Source organism: Melospiza georgiana, chromosome 9 (assembly GCF_028018845.1).
Source record: "Melospiza georgiana isolate bMelGeo1 chromosome 9, bMelGeo1.pri, whole genome shotgun sequence".
NCBI classification, from domain to species: domain Eukaryota; kingdom Metazoa; phylum Chordata; class Aves; order Passeriformes; family Passerellidae; genus Melospiza; species Melospiza georgiana.
Genome location: NC_080438.1, coordinates 29,261,618 through 29,279,986, shown reverse-complemented (window position 1 = coordinate 29,279,986; position 18,369 = coordinate 29,261,618). Strand labels below are relative to the sequence as shown.

The 18,369-nt window shown below is 46.8% G+C and overlaps 1 protein-coding gene across 16 annotated transcripts in view; it reads right to left on the bottom strand.

Annotated features, from left to right (window-relative positions):
* The window catches only part of NFIA (nuclear factor I A), a 354,108-nt gene that overhangs the window by 7,470 nt on the left and 328,269 nt on the right, over window positions 1-18,369 (bottom strand). The window lies entirely within an intron of this gene.

The window sequence follows — 18,369 nt, the reverse complement described above, 5'->3', positions numbered from 1 at the left end:
TCGCTGGACATAGCTACAGATGAACGTGGGGGTCATGTCACGTTACAAGTTATCAATCTTTTTAATAGATGATGGCTTGAAGATCCCTCCAGTTCACTTTTGTCTAATCCCCTGAAAAGGCGATACACATTCGCCTCTCTGTGCCATTTATCACCCTGCAGTCGGGGTTTTCTTGGGTATTTAGGCATGTGCCAGCATAAGCATCTGTTGCTTTATACTGCCCTGCTTCAACTGTCTCGCTGGAACAGATGCACAGAAATTCAACAACAGGGCTGTTTTCTTAGGAGAAATGTGGATCGCTACAGAAAAGCCAGGATAAAGCAAATCTGGGGAAAGTGGATCAGTGAAAATGTCCCGTACCTCTCCCCATACTTGTGTTTCAAAACAAAACGTGGGCCTCAACTAATAGCTTTTCTTTGGGAAAATATTTTTTTTTCCCCCTTTTTCTTCTTTTTCCCCATAGGGAGGGAATTCCCAGGGAATTCAGCCCCGCAACAATACCGTCCTTAACCCAACGGCGCAGATGCCCGCAGCACAGAGAGCGATTTCGCTCCTCCATAGGAAAATAAACACAGTTGGGAAGCTGGAGTGGGCTCTGCTGGAGCCGGGGCAGTGCCACCACACGGGGAGAGCCCACGCTGGCCCCGGCAGGGTCAGCCCAACCTGAACCCGCCATGAATGAGAGCAGTGTTAGGCCCTGGGACCGTGCGCGCGGGGGGATGCTCCTTGGCAGTGACATATTGCTGTGGGAATACACCAACAAGCAGCAACTATTTAGCCTGGAGTAAAGTAATACAACAAGAAAGACTCGGGTATTAAAGAGCCGTTGCTGATACCCCCCGTTTTTTTGCCGGGGCTCCTGTAATATATGAGGTGCGTCCTCGTGCGCGCACGGACCGATGACAAGTTTTACCAAGTTTTTCCTCCGCTCCTTTTCGGCCTCTGACGTGATTGATAGCACAATCAGCTCAGGGAGGACTTATGAACATTTACGGAAGACTCTGAGGCAAGTTTCATGTGGGACCTGGAGATTATGTGGTCTTGCCATGGAGGTAGGAATCGGTAAAATAAATAGCAGGATTGGAGAAGTTGTCCTGCTTCCAATACACCTCATTAACTAACTCTTCCTCTGCTCGCCCTTCTGAATACAAACACACCGGTCCCATATCGGCCCCATCTATTGCCTACAGATTTTATATTTAGACTTACTCAGGCTGCAATTAAACGAAATAGTTCTCATATGTAAAGTTTATAAACAGAGGAAAGTTCTGGCAGGGTTCGTGAAGCGGAGCCAAGTCCCGTTCTCCTCCCTGACTGCGGGGCCCTACTGATTTTCAGGTGGGTGCAGGGACGTGGAGTGTGGGCTGTGCTGCGCTGGAGACATCTCCAACCACCACCAGCACCTCTGGCCATTGCCAGCTTCCAACTTTTCCAAACTTTTCAGGGTCATCCCTCATGCTTTGTGTTTGAGTGTGACAGTTTTTGGCCGGTCTGGGAACTGTGGCACTGCCCAGCAGGGAGAAGTGGGGGTGAAGTCCAAGAAGGAAAGGAGTAGAAGGGTTAAAACTGCAAGGTAAAGGAGAAGAGGGGTTACAGACTGAGAGATGATGGGAGTTAGGGGGAGTTAAGACTGAGGTGATGGAGTAGAGGGGGTAAAGATTGAGAGGAGATGAGGCAGAGGGGTTGGACGCTTTGAAGTGATGGAATAGAAGGGCTGAACTCTGTGAGGTGATAGAATAGAAAAGTTAAAACTGAAAGGTGATGGACTAGAGAGGTTAAAAATTCAGAGGCGATGGAGTAGAGGGGTTAAAACTGCGAGGTGACGTTGTGGAAGGGTTAAAGGCTGCGAGGCCGTGGAGCGGAGGGGTTGAACAGTTCCAGGCGATGGTTCCCATCTCCGCTGTCCGGCTGCTCCATGGCCGCTGGCCCGGCACATGGCCCGCCGGTGGCGGGAGCCGCTGCCCTCGCCACTCCTCCCTCGTTTCAAAAGCTCATTTTTTTCTATCCCCCCCCCTTTTTTTTTAAAAAAAAGCAGGAAATAAAAAAAAAAAAAAAAGGAAAAAAAAAAGAAGCGCAGAGGTTGCGGAGGTGGGGCCGCGCGGGGCCGGGGCTGGCGGCGCTGGGGTCCCGCGGCCCGCCCGGGCTCCGCCGCCCCCCCGGCCCTCGGTCCGTGTGTCCGGCCGCCCCGGCCGCTCCGCCGCTCCGTCCCCCGCCGCCCCGCGCTCCTTCACGCATCTCGCTATTCACCCCGCGCCTCGCAGACAAGGTTACCCCAGAGCGGCTCTGTAATCCTTCACTGAAATAGGCTTTATTGATTGCTCTGGTCTATTGTTCCCTTTTCAAGTCCCCCAAGTTCAAGTTCATCCCGGTGTTACATCATGTCTCGTTGCTAAGGGCAACCAGACAGCCCCAGACGTGACCGCCATCCGCAAGCGCGGCGCTGCGCCCTCCCACCGCCGCCAGCCGCGCTGACGTCGAGCCCCGCTCCCAACACACTGAACTATTTATTCTGCCTAATTTATGACCTCCACAGCAAGAGAGACCCCCACTCCAAAAACCAACACTGTTGTATATTTAATTAATCTGTCTTTCTCTGGCACTTGGGAAAGTTAGACAAAGGTCTAATTATTGTGTGTCGCTCCCCACACTTTTCTTTTTGGGGTGACTATTTGCATGGGAAAAGAAACGGCGAGGCTGGGCGCGAGTCCCCTCCCTCCAAAACACCTTTTTTTCCCCCCCTGCCCTATTGACATTTCATGAAATACTTTAGCTGCTTAAGGGAATTAGAAAAAAAAAAATCTGATGTGAATGTAACTCCTTCGGAGTTGGTATTCAGTAACACAAATCAACTCATGACATGTTTAAATTTAAATGCTAACCACACACTCTGCGAGTTACTTTAAAGGTTAGTTTTTAATCAATAGAAGTTGCTGACTCGGGAGTTTTGAGCGGCGCAGTGCAGCTCTGGGGCCTTTGTCTCGCGTTGGGCTTTCAAACTTTTTTTTTTTTTCTTGAGATGATTTTAGCAATGATTTGCAGACACAGAGCGCTATTGTGCTCCTGACTAGCAACATGTCAATAAAGGAGTAGAGTTACCATGCACTAGGGTGTCAATATGACTCCTGCAGACACTGCTCGGCCTTAATACCAATGAAAAAACTTAACCCTTACAGGAGAGACCCAAACCAAACCGCACGCTTGTTTCAAAACTTCCTCTGCATGGCCTCGAGTGAAAAGCTGCTTTTACGGGACCCAAACTCGGAGCGCTTCGCCAACAGCTGCGCCTGCTCCTGCAGCCCCACTTGGATGAGATGTTTTATGGGCTGAGGCAGCAGAACAGCGAGACAGAGCGCGCATTTACCCAGCAGATCCCACCAGCACCGCTCTCGGGACACTGGTTTAATTTAGAGCATCTTACAGCTGAAGCGCACACACAGAATGATCCTCCTTTTTCTGCTAATCATTTTAATATTAAGATCTCATATCCCCCCTCAAGCCTTCTATACACGTCTAAGTCTTCCAGGATTAGGGCTGAAGAGCACCATTGTTCCTCTGGAGCACCTGTGAAACTTCTCTGCTAGGGAGAGGAGACCTCCGGCCTCAAATGAAAACGTCTAGGAAGCGTATTAGGCACTTGGAGACCCGATAGCTGGGACCTATCAAGGGTTTTTTTGCATGATTAGGGAGCTTAGAATGGAGAAAAAAAAGAAGCCTGGATCCCTACATTTAGATGGCTGAAGTATTTTGTGCCTTGCTTTAGAGTGCTGCCCGATGTCTAAGCACCTCACCCATTTCATCCCTGCAGTTCTGTAACCTATCCGACTGCACCCACTCGGAGCAGGCGGTGTTGCCTTTCTTAATTTAAAATCTCCATTTAAATCATGGGCCCTATCACAGTACGGTCAGGATGATATTATCTCCGTGCTTTTTCATAAAAGAGCCGGTGTTTTATTTCCCTTCTCTTTACTTTGCAGTACTGTTCTCCCAGCGAGTTTAGAGCTAAATGGAGCTAAAGGTCCTGCTCAGTAAAATTGCTGCCACACAGTTGTCGCTGCAACTACGAGTCTGTATTGTCCTGCCCAGCATCTCGCTGTCCTTCTCCAGCACTCAAGGTGAAACATCAGAAAGAATTCTGCAGTCCGGTACGAGATCTTTGCTTCCCTTTCTCCAGTCAAATGAAGAAGTAATCTCATCAGGTTGAAAAGTGCTGACTAAGGATTTAATAAAGTGCCTGCAGATGTGTGTCATCTCTAAGGTATTCAACTCATGTAATGCAAAACAGTTCCACACTGAATGTGCTTATAAAATTCCATTTAACCATTGCAGAGCTCTATTTTACTGTTCTCTGAGGAGTATTATCACACTTTTCCCCCCCCACCCCTAATTTACAGCACCATGAAAGTTGAAACTCGTATTTGAGAATCCTCACAGTAGTAAGGTTTTATGATCCATAAACAATATCTACTTGACTGAATCCTAAACAGGAAGTCTGAGATGGCAATTACGGTTCTCTGATAGTGCAAGTCTTTTTGTTTCTTATGCACTCCTGGAGATAGCAGAGACACACAAAAATCCTCCAGCCACTCCTGACAATCAGCTCCTTTCTACAGGAAGAACAGCAAGGAAACGTTCTGTGATTCTGGATATTTAACAAAGTGCCTCATCGACTCCTGTAGCAGTTTCTGCCTGAGTCAGGAGCCCAGGAACAGGCCCATTGTTTATGGAAACCTCCTCAAACCAGCCTTCCTGCACGCCGTCCCTCACCCCCAGCCTCGCCGCGAGCACCTCTCACGTGTTTCCAAGCAGAACGACAATCCAACCCATACTTGTTCCATTTGCTTCTACCTGCACATCTCCTGCCCCAACAATGGGACCTTTCAGCTCGCTCAGAAAGCCGGGGCTGTGCACCCTCCCTATCTGTTTTTCGAATTAAGAAGTTAAACAAAAGTCCTCAAGGGCAAAGTTTAACGCTGCGGAAGGAGGTTGTTAATGTGGAATCCAGAACTGGGTGTGACAGTTGGCTTATTTCTCCGGGCGATGTAGGTTATTTAAGGACATTCACACGTTTGAAACTCTGACAAACTCCACGCACAGCAGCTTTGGCTTCCCCATACCCACTCAGGGCTCAGGCCTGCTCAGTGATAGCTGTTTTCTGGAGGTTGAAGCCCATTTTGTGTGCCCGGCGGCGTGACGGGTCTGTGCCATCGGGACTTCAAAGGCGGCTGCTGTGGCCGTTGCTGCCCCGGGCACATGCAGGAAGAAATCGCTGCGCGGGCCCGGGCGGAAAAACCCACCTGTGATAAGAGCCTAAATAAAATAAAATAAAATAAAATAAAATAAAATAAAATAAAATAAAATAAAATAAAATAAAATAAAACCCCACAGCTTTAGAGCTCGCCGGCAAAGCGGCTGTTTGGGCAGCCCAGCTGAACCCAAGCCACGGCCGCTGGCACCTGCGAGGTCTCGCTGCGGAGCGTTGTTTTGTTTGGGGATAACATTTCAGTCACCTCAAGAACTTTGAGGCTCTCACGAACATTAACCCCGGGGAGGTGAATTGGGGTAACGAGTCCTCCTGGTTGCAAAGATAAAAGGAGAATGCGAGCAGTTAGGCAGTGAACCGGGCCTTTTGGCATCACCTTGTGAGAGGTGCCGGGAAGGCTCTTCCCCACGGTGCGTCGTGTGAAAGCAAGGGGACAAAACTGGGCCTTTGATGCCACTTCAAAAGGGTTGCCAGGGTGAGGGGAGACAGTGGCAGTTCAGCTTCTGGTGCGACTGGCTGGAGGGCTCCTGCAGACACAGCAACTGCCTCTGGTTTACCCCACATCTGAATTCATCCCACTCTTCTAGTGCTTCCTCCAGAGTTTCTCCAGGCCCAAAATCTGATCCTACTGTGTAGGACCGAAAGGTGAATATAAAAGACAAGGTCACCTTTGTGCCTATGGAAGTTATTTTCTTAGAGCTGGAATTAATTATTTAGTAATTATATTTTCCAGACTGAAATACCAACAGGGACGTAAGTAGCATGTTGGTCATCCCCAAAGGGACATAAAACAGTGAGAGAATCTTCTGGTTGTCCAACATCCGCACCGGGGAGAGTCACACGCCCCACTCCGAGCACATTTATATTGTCTTGAGGCAGATAAAACCTGTCCCAGGAGGGACACTGCTCTCCAGGCAATGCCTACAGTAGCTCTGCATCCAATAGCTTTCGCGGGAATGCCAGTTGTGGCAAACTGCATTAAATTACGTGCAATAATTTTGTAATATGCACTTTTGCCTGCTGACTATTAAAAATGTATAGTAGTCCAAAACCACTTCTCTCCTGGGACCAACAAACTCACTTCGGGCAAGATTTCTGCTTGGGTTCAAACCTCAAGTTGGGAACAGCTAGTGTTTTTAAATAAGTCACCCCAAACCCTCCCAAACCTATGAAAACACACTCATACAGTAACTCCTGCTGTTGTTCCAGACATCTGAATGTTCCAGTAAAGTGTCCCAGCTGGCCCCAGATGTTTCTTAAGTATAAACCAATGCTCTGAGTGCTGGACCCCCTGCTGCCCTGACCTGGAGCTCAGCGGATTAAAGATTGACTGCGCTATGACATATTCGCATTTAGCCTGAATATAATACAGCAAAGACTTATCAATGGCAAATGTTTGAAATGTAACCCAGTCAGCAGAGTAGGCTGGCACTCTGAATATGATGTATAAATAATGTATGGGAACTTAAGATCTAAATTAGATCTACAGGAAGAAAACTTTCTCTTTTCTCTGCCTCTAAAAGAAAAGTTCTCTCACAATGAGGTCATTTTCCTGCCCCGTCTTTTGGTTTACAAAATTGCTTTTAGGCAGAGGGTCTTGCCTTTACTTGGGGAACATTTTGCCAGTTACAGTTTTCCTCCAGTTTTCTAAAAAAAAAACGAGCATCGAAGTTCTCCTATTTGTTAGTAAATTGACTTTGAAATCTGCAAAATAACTTCTAAACTTTGCGTGGTCGGCTGAAAGCTGACTGCAGCCATGCTAAACTGCAACCCTTGCTGTTTAAAAAAAAAGAAAAAAAAAGATAGTGAAGGGAAAGAGAGAGAGGAAAAAGAAAGGGAGAAAGAGAGAGAAACAATCCCATTTTGGTTTTTGTTAGAGGACGGCATACTACATAGATCAGAGACTTTTCAAAAAATAAAAACCCCCACTGTACACAAAGCACAGGAAAATGTGAGGAAAAAAGGAAAAACCTAAAAGCAGCTTAGAATGTGTTAACTCTGCCATTCTGTCAGCTTAAAGAGTATTTTATGCTTGATCAACAGCTCTCTTTTATTATGCTTTTCTTTCATTCATTCAAGACATCAAAGACCAGAACCACCAGTGTACCTGATCTACCAGAAGAACTTGTAAGGGTGTTCTAAAGAAACGGGGGTATTGGGAGCCAGACACCCCTGCGGACAAGGCAGTTCAAAGAGAATATTTCAACAATGATTACATTTTGTAAATCTTTGTACGAAAGACAGCTTATTTCCTGCTTTTTTCATGAAAAATAGATTCTATCCATTAAAGTGAGCCCACAGTATGAAAGTTACTTGAGATCTGAGGTACAGCAAGCGGATTAAGTGGAGGGTGAGATGAAATCTTTGAGAGAGACGATGGCTTTCTCTGATATTTGTCGCTGCCATAAGGTTTTCTGAGTGGGCTAGGAACTTTTTTTTAAAAAAAATTAAATTTATTTGTAGACTTGCTGGTGGCAGTGAAGCCGTTTGTGAAAGCAAAATAAACTGGAATGAATCAGAAAGGAAAATCGCAACAAATAAAAAAGGAGCAGAGAAAACAAACGGCTGCAAAAAAACCTTCTGACATGTTTGAAAGGAAAACTATATATATTTGCCCCGCTCCGAAAATCGCAGGCGAGCCATTTAAATCCTGCAGACAACTCCGAAGTGCAGCACACAGACCCAAGCCAGCTGTTTACTTTTCCAAGCCCGTGGTGGTTTCTGCATTGATAAACTACATAACCTCACACACACAGAAGGGATTTTAGCTATGCCAGACCTCATTGCTCTGTCCCGCTCTCTTTATGTGCTGTCACAGAATAAAAATGATCCTAACACAAACCCTGAAATAAGATCTCGCTCCAGAAAGAACATCTTTGTAGATATTTCCTGAGTTACTGCCAAGCGGGATTTTTTTCGCCCATTCATCCTTTCAAAGTTTTGCTATAAACATAGCCAAAAATTGTTCTGGAGTAATCAGAAATGACCAAAATATGACCCCCTAGCCAAGGCCAGCTGTGGGCAGGAGGGGAGGAAGCCGCCCCACGCCTGTGGCTGGGACAGCAGCCACCTCTGCCACCACACCTGGGTGACACCCGCCAGCATCAGCACCTCGCTCTCCCCTTCTCTAAGAGAAGGAGGAAACAGCGGGATGCATGGAATCAAAGAGGCAAAACCAACTTTAAACCCACCTCACGGTTTACATCTACTATTTCGAGGTAAAAGCAAATGTGCTGAGAGGAGGGCTGAGTTTTGCACTCTACGCCTCACTTTTAGACAGCCCCGTATTTTTCTCTGCTGGAGGCACAGTTAAATTTGCTCAGGAGTGCAACAATCCCATATTTCTTACAGCAGATCTCACTCATTTCTTTCCTTTTATGAAACAACACGTGCACGGGGACTTGGAGCCTCTTTATAACCTCATGCCGGGAAGTCCCGTGGAAACTGGGACGGCAGACACACTGCTGCGACTGGACTTTCCAGCATTTTGCTTGGATGAAAGCAAAACCCTCTGGCTCCCCGGACTCCATCTCCCCCCTGGACACGGCACAAAAGCCGCTGGGTGCCCAGGGATCCCCCCCAGCCCCCGGGTGGGTGCCCGGGGCCTGCGGTGGCCCCGCTCCCAGCCCCTCACGGCCGCCCTCAGCCCGGCCCAGGCCCCGGCTGCGCCTTCCCAAGTTCAAGTTCAGGTTTAAGGGAAATAAACCGCTCCTCGGGAGCCTGCAGCCAGCCCTCATTTCCATGTGATCCCTCTGAACTTCGCCTGCGCCAGCGCGCCCTGTTTCCAGGGCCCGCCGAAGGAATGTTTTACAGTTAGAGCCCGCAGTGCTTTCTCAGGCATTTCAGACCCAGAGGCCCAAGTTTCAAGCTGCAGCATTAAAAGTTTCCACAGAGCTACTGCAGAGAGAGGGAGGGAGGGGAGGGGGGAGGGAAATGAGGAGAACAATATCGTCTTAATTGTCTCTATATAGCTCCACAGTTAAAGTATTACTTTTTAAAGGGACATAATTTATTCTGGAGGCACGGTGTTATAACAACCAGTACATACTTTCACCGCGGCGTAACCCGCTCTATTCTTCATTGTGCTTTCCGGTGGTGTTGCTTTTGCAGAACTCCTTGTTACGCCGTCCCCGGTACTGTACTTACAGTTTTATTCAATTTAAGCCAGTTCCTGCAGTCCTCAGGCGAGCAAAACCACCCCCCATACCCCACCAAGCCTCGGGAGTTCTGCCTGCACCAGGACTGCAAAAATAATCTCCACTCAACCACCGTTTTTTTTCTCCCCCCAAAAGTTTCTTTACTTTTTATTGCTTTAGACAATCGGGGAAAGTCATCCAAAGAAAATCAACCCCCAGCCTGGGCCTCCCAGGCTGGGCTCGCAGCGAGCCAGCCGAGCACACACGCACAGACACACACGTACACACACACAGGGGCTCGCCCTGCACTGCCTGCCCCGTCCCGGGCCGGCCCAGCCACAGGAGCTGTGTGAGGGGCCCAGGGCTCCCAGTGGGATGGATGGCTCTGCCAGCAAGCTGCTGCAGAGGCTGCTCTGCAGTTTGGGGTATAAAAGGTAGCTTTCAGCCTTTTTTTCCCCCATTTCTTCACTGGAGAGCAGGGAGGAGGGAAAGGTGACTACAGCCTTCAGAGGCTGAAGGCTGAGGTGGCCTTTCCTTGCCCTGGTCATCCAGTTCTCATATAATCCTGGCTCTGACAGCCCCAGTGGAGCTGTAGGGGATCCATCCACCACCCCAGCCCTGTCCAGGGGCTCCCTGTGGTGTAACGGGAGAAGACCCATAGTGGGTCAAAAGGTACTTGACCTACAACTACCCAAGGTAGTTCAGTTGCTTTTCTTGACTGCCGTGAGAGTACTTCAGAGCACACAGAGGAAAGCGAGGGGAGAGTGCTCACTCTCCTGTCCAACTTGGGCTGGACAGGAGAGTAAGCACTCCCTCCAAAATTCCCCCCCAAAAGTCAGGTCCCTGCCTGTGCTCTCTGTCTGGGTGAAGTGAACAAATGAGCAGTCCTGTGGGGACAGCAAAGTGGGCCCAGCCTGATCAAAGCAGGGCAAAAAGCAAGAGGGATGGGTCAGTGGGGACTGGGAGGCAGAGAGGAGGAACTGGAATGCGGGCAGCAGGAACAGTGGGGCTGGCAGGGCACACTCCAGCCAAAGGGACAGCTGGGGACCCCAGCTGCAGGTCCAAGGGGACCAAGATAACATCATGTTTGAAGAGGTGGGTAGAGCAGGGTTGGGTTTGGAGACCGCAGAAAAGGAAGAGGAATTCGGGTTTTGGCAAGTCCTAGGTGTTACTGGGCAAGGAGATCAAAACCAGGCTCCAAATTAACGTGCACAGAAATAGGAGCACAGAGGTAACTCTGGCACTTTTGACCTTAAAGTTACAGAAGACAGTGAGCTGGAGGAATAATGACTCGATTCATCAGGAAACCCCCCCCCTTCCCAAAACTCCTCTTAAAAAAAGAAAGCCAAGAGGGCATTGAGCTGAACAAAAAAACCTCTCCTGAACGTGGGAACTTTTGACATCTGCATTTTTCCTGATGCTTTGTACCTTGCTAAACTGCTCTAAGAAAAATGGAAGGTCGTGCATCATGCCTGTGCTCAGGGACCCATCTGTGGGGATCCCTGAAGGGATTTCCATCATGCTGTGGGGAACCCCATCCAGGGATGAGTCCTGTAAAGATCCGTGGGGTCATTGGGGTCAGGATGCTACAGGAGCTGTGTGAGTGGGGCAGGGAAAGACCACCCCAGGCTCCAGAGGTTGCCAGCTCTCCGTTGGAGAAATGGGAGAAAGCTTTGCAGCACATGATCCATCTTTGGATGAGGAGGGATGTATTAGACATGGTTGGCTAAAGGGAGTTGGGTCTTGGCCTAGCTTGGAGCAATTTTCACACATACTGTGAGATGCCAATGAAAGTCCTGGTGGAGTGTAAAGTCATTAAATGAGATGAAATTAAACAATTTAGTTATTTCTGCTTCATCATATTTGTGCAGTATGGCAGGCAGAATGAATTACTACTAATGATCAAATTTAGTAATACTAATTAAACTATCTCAATTTAATTAATACTAACAGAGAAAACAGACAAAATTACTAATGTAAACCTTGAACTTAAAATCAAAAGGTGCCTCTTCGCTTTTGTGAGTCACTGAATGTGAGGCTTTTCCCTGAAAATAGCCTGTGTAGAAGTGGCTCTTTGTACTCCCTAAGCAAGCTGCTCCATTGTATGGTTAAGTACAGCTCTCCTCCAGCTTTCTTTCCCCCCATTTTTTCCCCCTAAATGTTACTACTTTTACTCCTTGTTTTTCCAAAGAGCTTCCAGGAGAAGAATCTGAGCTCTGTTCAGACTCACACAATATTAACAGCACTGATAAAACAGTTACCACTACTGGGACAAATTCTGCCCTGGGTGCTTGTAGGAAGAGGGTTTATAAAGAGCCTGTGGAGCCTCCCTCGCTGGGAAATCATGGGATCACAGAATGGTTTGGGTTGGAAAGGACCTGAAAGATCAGACGATCTTCCAACCCTCTGCCATGAGCAGAGACACCTTCCACTGCACCAAGTTGCTCCAAGCCCCATCCAACATGGTCTAAACTTTAAAATTTAGCCTACAAGATCAGTAATTTGGGAGAACCCCAAATCCATCTCTACATCAAAGAAAATGGCTTTAGAGTTAATACCTGTAACCACAAAATAAAAACTCCACAGAAATATATGAAGACTGCAGTGTAAACCCTCCCCATAGAGAAAATGTGGATTTTAACCTTTATCTTATCTGAAAAAGACTAGATTTACTCTACTGTGCATAGATATAAGCAAAAGAGAAGCATAATTAAACAAAAATGTTATTGTATTTCTAAAACAAACTCCTGCCAATAACAAATCTTCCATCTCCTCCTCTCATCAGCTTCAATGAATGTACAGCCAGGTCCCATACCACAGATTCTCAGACATGATCTTTAACCTAAAGGACTGCAACAAAGTCCTTAAAAAAAACCCCAGCAAACCAGGCAATAGCCAAACAAGGAATATAATGTGTCAAAGTGTTCTTCCAAAATCTCAAATCTCATTGTTTAGCACATGCCAAGATGAAAAAACCCAACACCACATGCAAATATCGTATCTCAGTTTATCCCCCCCCTTTTTTTTTTCTTTAAAAATAAGTAGTTTTTCTCTTGTCATATTTAAAAAGATGCAGTTACAGAAAAGGCACAAAAGGAGACCTATAGTTGTATAAAGCTGCTCGAAGAGTTGCAGAAATTCATAGAATCCTTGAATGGTTTTGGGTGGAGGAAACCTTAAAGCCTTAAAGTGTTTTTTCATGTCCTGCAGGGCAGGGACACGTCCTCCCACTATCCCAGGTTTGCTCCAAGCCCCATCTAACCTGGTCCTGGACACTTCCAGGGAAGGGGCAGCCACAGATTCTCCGGAAAACCTGTGCCAGGGCCTCACAGGGGACAATTTCTCCCTAAATTATTGTGTTCAGCCTCAGAGGTGGCTGCACGGTGTTGGTTGTGACTTTGGTTGCTCATATCTCATAATTAAAATTACATTTCAGTGCCTTCTGCAGTGCATTCAGCTGCATCTCTCTTCATGTGTAATAACCAGTGTTTGTATAGATGATGTAACACTTGGGTCACACAAGTGAATATGCCTGGGAATATTATGATTATAGTGTCAGGACTGTTTTCAAAGTTGAATATTAATAACTAAAGCACCTGAGGGGAAACCTAGAAGAGATTTTTAAGTTTAGCCTTTTGGTTTTTATGAGATCTTTTTTTTTTTTTTGAAATACTGGTTTTAAATTAAACTTTTCCAGTTCTAACTCTCTTCAAGCAGAAAATGCTATCAAAGCAAAAGCCTAAAATGAGATGTGTTTTGCTGTTCTAAACTAAAACCAGGTAAAATTTGAAAGCTGCAATTTCCCATGCTGTTAGCAATCATTACTAAGAACAGACACCTTTGTCAAATTTAAAATATAAACAGATTTTACCAAAATTGAGGTAACTTTGCCATATTTCTTTTGAAACCTCAGTCTGAGTTAGTTATATTTCTCTAGGACAGTCCAGCACTAGGCAGGTGATGCTCAGTGTCTTGGGAACATTGAAACTTCTGCAACTGAGGACTCCTTCTCTGTTAAGAAAAGGCTTCTTTTGGTCCCTTTTTATGGAATTCACTATTAATTTCAGAGCAGGACAGTCTTATTTTGCAAAGTGTTCACCTCTGGAGCTTATTCATTCCCTGACCTCTGTGTTAATGCCATTAAGCAAAGGTGATTCCTAGAAGAGAGGTAGCTTAATGCCTATGCAGGGATGCAGGGATTGTGGCCTTTAATTTTTGACCTTCATTGTAGACTGTGGACCTAATCCTTAGATTGCACAATTCTTAAAAAGTATATATGGCAGCTGGCAAAAAATCTTAACGTTCCAGTAAATGCAAAAGCCATAAATTCAGCTGCTGACCTTTTCCATCCAGGTCACATGTGACATCTACTGGAGTTTGTCAGGCTGGGTGGAATTTATGGGGCTCATATAGGTATCAGCTGCAAAGGCTGAACTTTCATGAAATGTCTTTCAAAGGCACTTCCAAAACCCTTGTAAAAAGTCAGTATAGCTTTTTTTTTTTTTTTTTCATAAGGGTATACATTCTGCACACATTTTAAAAGGTCTCATCGTGCCACCTCTGCAAATTTTCAGCACCTGGGAAACTTCAGCTCTTAAATTATTACTCTTTCCAAAATAGAGAAATCAGGCCAGGCATGTAATTACTGCCATCTCCAGCTTCCAACAGCCCCTTCCCCAGCCTGGCTCTTTGAGAACTCCTTCCTTTCTGCTGTGCAGCCTCCTGCCCCTCTCTGGGATCGATGCTATCGATGCTCTATTGTCAGTCAGAGAAATGGGATTTGATAGTGCCCTCAAGCAGTTGGGAAGAAGGGGAGGAATACAAAACCTGCCCAGCTCCACACCGTCAGCGTGGGATCAATGCTCTCAATAATACGTTTGCTGCCACGTAGCGCCCTAACTGTCGCAATTAATAATGTAGAAGGAGCTGATTAACTTAAGTAAAGTGCTCTCCACTGTGTAAACACATCAAGATCTATAGGGCCGAAGAGGAAAGAACGAACAAAACGTCATTTTTATATTTTATGTGGACACATTCTTGCTTTCTATTCTGCTCTTGTAACAATTACTGTACTAGCCACTCTGACAGAGTCAATAAATTGATCGTGGGCCTGATGCAGCAGTGAGCAGACTAATCCAATACAGCATTATCTGCTGTGGAGGCTGGGGTGGGCAGTGGAGGCCAGGAAATCAGCCAAGCCGGCCAACAGCAGCAAGGGGCACAGAACCATAACCTTGCCCCAGCCTGGCTTCATTTGTGTGTGTGAACATGGGGGTGTGAGCCGTGCTCTGCCCATGCCGCACCCTCAGAGCCCTTCCAAGGCTCCACCTGGCAGGGATCAGCCCCTCAGCTGGACCCTGTGGCTCAGGGAGGATCAGCTCATCTCATTTTCTCATGTTGGCAGCCATGAGTTTAAATTGATGGCTTTTCCCCCACTACACCACAGTCATGCTCCCCACAACTGCACCCACCACAACACAGCAAGAGCTGCTGCCTGTCCGCTGAAAAACAAATCTGGGAATCCCCTCCCACGCCCCCTGACCTGTGAACACAGGGAATGTCACATTTTGTCAGCTTAAATGGCCACTTGGGCCTGGTATTATGTCTCTGACAGTGGTTGCAGTCCTCTTGGGAGGAAGCTGCAAGAATCCCTACAAAGGAGATGGACCAAAATGATTTGGCCTGAGGGGAAGCTTCTTCCCAGCCCCATGCAGTAAGTGGTAGGCCTTGTAAATCCATGTTAGCGGGGAATATGAGATTGAAAAAATAAAAATTAAAGAAAGTTTCCTGCTGAATGGAAAAAAGAAAACTGTTTTTTGGCAGAAGTTCTTCAAGAAGGAGAACATAGGCCATTGTTATTATGAAGACTTTTCAATGAAAACACAGAAAATCATTGCCTTTTAGAGTAATTGTTTAGCTAAAGAAAGGTTACACAGCTTGTAGAGAATTTAGTACAGAATTAAATCTCTCCAGCTCATTCATCATATTTCTGCATTTGCCAACTCTTCCCACCAGGCCCACACTTACTCCTTCCCTTTCTTCTCCCCCACTGTGGAGTAAGTAATGGCCATAAAACCCACAGAAAGGCAGCCTTACACACAGGCTTCCTGGTTATTGTGAGGAGGGGGAAAACTCACTAAGTTTAATTGCTTAGTTTGGGAAATTCTTCTATGTCCATTGTAAATAATTCTATGCTAAATCTACTGGAAATAGGATGCTGAGTGCTGGTTTCCAAAAAAGAGTCTGAACTGTTCACTAGAGTCTACAAGGAGAAGGAGGAGGAAGAAAAAGCCCAGGAACAAGGATCTCCCCTGCTGAGGACTAACCCAGGCATTTTGGGACTGATTTGGCTCCCTCCCACTTTGAAGATGCAGCCACATGATGGCATTGGGAAGTGTTTTGTGAATTTTTACCTCTCTAGGGCAATATGTGCTTTCTTTTTGGGGTGTGCTGTTCTCAGCTCCTTTTAGGAACTGACCTGAGGGTGGAATTTCGTATCCACACTCTCTCTAGGCTCACACTGCATTTTCAGAGCCATCTCCAGGCCACCCTCAAGTTCAGAATGGTATTCCTACGACCTGAGTGGAAGAGGAAACAGCACCAAAATTCAGGTCATGTGTCAGTAGCTTGATGCCACTGGTGCAACAGCAAAGCACTTTTTGGACAGAGATCAAAACTTTGAGTGATCATAAGGGGGCTCCAGGTCTTGGAGGAGAGCAGCCCTCTCTTTCCTTTGCCAATATGGGAAAATCCACAGATCCCTGGAGGGTTTGGGAGCAGAGTGATCCCTCTAAATTCAGCAGAAAGTAGCAGTTCCACACCCCAAAACTCTGTTTTTGTACATGATCTATGCAAATTTCTTTTCTTAACACACTAAAGATGTTATTCTTTCATGGAAATCATGTTCTGAACCTCTCACTACGTTTTCTGGACAGGCCAAGAGAAAGAAAAGCAACATTCAAGTGTGCTTAGAAGTGCTTTGCAGCTGAAATTGGACACATGTACTGGCTGAGGGAGGTTACTGTACAGAATATGGAATTCTTAGAGGGCTGAGCCTAACAAATGCTTCCAAGTTAGAGTTTTTTATCTCCATTCACACTCAGTCACAAGCAGTGCATCCAACCTCGAGGATGAGTGTTCTGATCCTGAGGAGGGACAGTCCTCTGAGCAACAAGTACCTCTGACCTGGCTGATAAACAGCTCCACTCAGAACCCCTAAAACCCAAAATAAACCCACCAAAACAAAAGGCCTGGTTTGTTCCTGCAGCCTCTCATGTTCTCTGCCGTGTCCCCCTCACACCCCTCGAGGTGTCCCTGCCCTGCCCCGTGTGCGGAGCAATGTGGTGGCTCAGCTGTCAGCACAGTGCCACAAACCCCTGCCCTGCCCCTGTGCCCAGGGCCAGCAGGTCCTGCCTGTCTGCCCAGTGCCATTCCTGGGCTCTGGGAAGGAGGATGAAGGCAGCAGGGTGTGCAGGCAGCCAGGGCAGGCCAGGCAGCCCGTGGTGCTCATTAATGAAGCACACGGCCACGAGCTGCGTGGGGCTCAGCGTCCCCTTGGGAGGGGGCAGAGGGCAGGGCAGGGTGGCACTGAGCAGCAGGGATGGAAAATCCCCGTGAAGCCAGGCACACACACGGATTTGTGCAGAGGAAGGAGAAAAATGTGTGCACTGGTTTCTTTCTTCCATAGGGTGGCAATGGAACCTGGGCACTGAGCGGCTCTGCCTCTTCAGCTGCGGGAGCGAAGCGCTGCAGGAGCTGCATCAGCTTCCCAGGCAAGGTGCTGACTTTGATCTATGGATCCTATACACTTCTGGGGGCTGCCACAGACAGGGCTGCTCCCCTGCCTGCCTCCTGGAGAGGGGCATCACCTGCACCACGCTCCTCAGATTGCAGTGTCTGGGCAGCAGCGCCCGGCTGCTCTCACAGAAGGACCCTCTCCTCTGGAATTCGCCTCCCCCCTGGTCTGACAGAGCTCACATCTGCTATCCTACAGGACACAGCATCCAGCTCATTTTTTTTCCTCATGCCCTTTGTTTTAAAGTGCTGCCAGTGAAAAATTGTAGGTTGCAGTTTGCTCTCTAAACAGAAAAAAAAAAAATCGCTTGTGGGGAAGCAAAACAAGCTTTGCCTTGTCTCTGGGAAAGAAAGTAATTGTACAATTAGGTTTGTGAATGCACCTGAGGCATGTGGTGGTTTTTTTAGAGATAAATAAAAGCCCAAAAGGAGAAAGCTACAAAGATACCACTGTCTAATTTGGGAAGGGCAGGGAGCAGGAGAAGATCTAAAGGAGTTAGCAATTTCCTTGTACTATAAACACTTTGCTAAACTTCAGTGATTTCCCTCCTAAGTTAATATTGCTCTTTTAAAGATGTATTTCACAGGGTGCATTTTTGTACCTGGTCTTTTTAAGGCTGTTCTGCTGAGCTTGCTGGTTTCCATACCTGTTATTTTGCTGCCTAGATATGCTTGTTTGACTTTTGGGATTTTTCTTAAACTTTATTTCAGTGTTGTAGGCAGGCTACAGGCCTTTAGTTTCAGTTGTTTTATGCTATAAAGGATGAGCTCTATCTAGAGCTCTCTTGTAGCTGGGTGGCTCTAGGCCCCCACCAGGGAAAGTGTGAAAACACATGGCCTTTGCATATTATCCAGGATCTGATTGTGCTTTGGGATTGTGCAAAGGCAGAACCAGGAAGAGCTTCTACTTCTGTCCTAGTAGAAATAAGTTTTATCTTTTCCTACATAAAGCTAAGGGAATAAATATTTAGGTTTGTGCTTAACTAGGTTTTTAGAAACTACCCGGGATGGATCTGATACAGAGTGTGTTTACACTAGAGAAGGATTTTTTCTGAAACAGCTGGTCAGGGCTACAGGATTCACTTTCTCACAGGGTAAAGTGGCTGATTCTCTGCCTAGGTGCCTGCAGTAGGAGGCAGTTTCTGTTCCCTGCATCCTCACAACCTCCCTGTGCAGGGC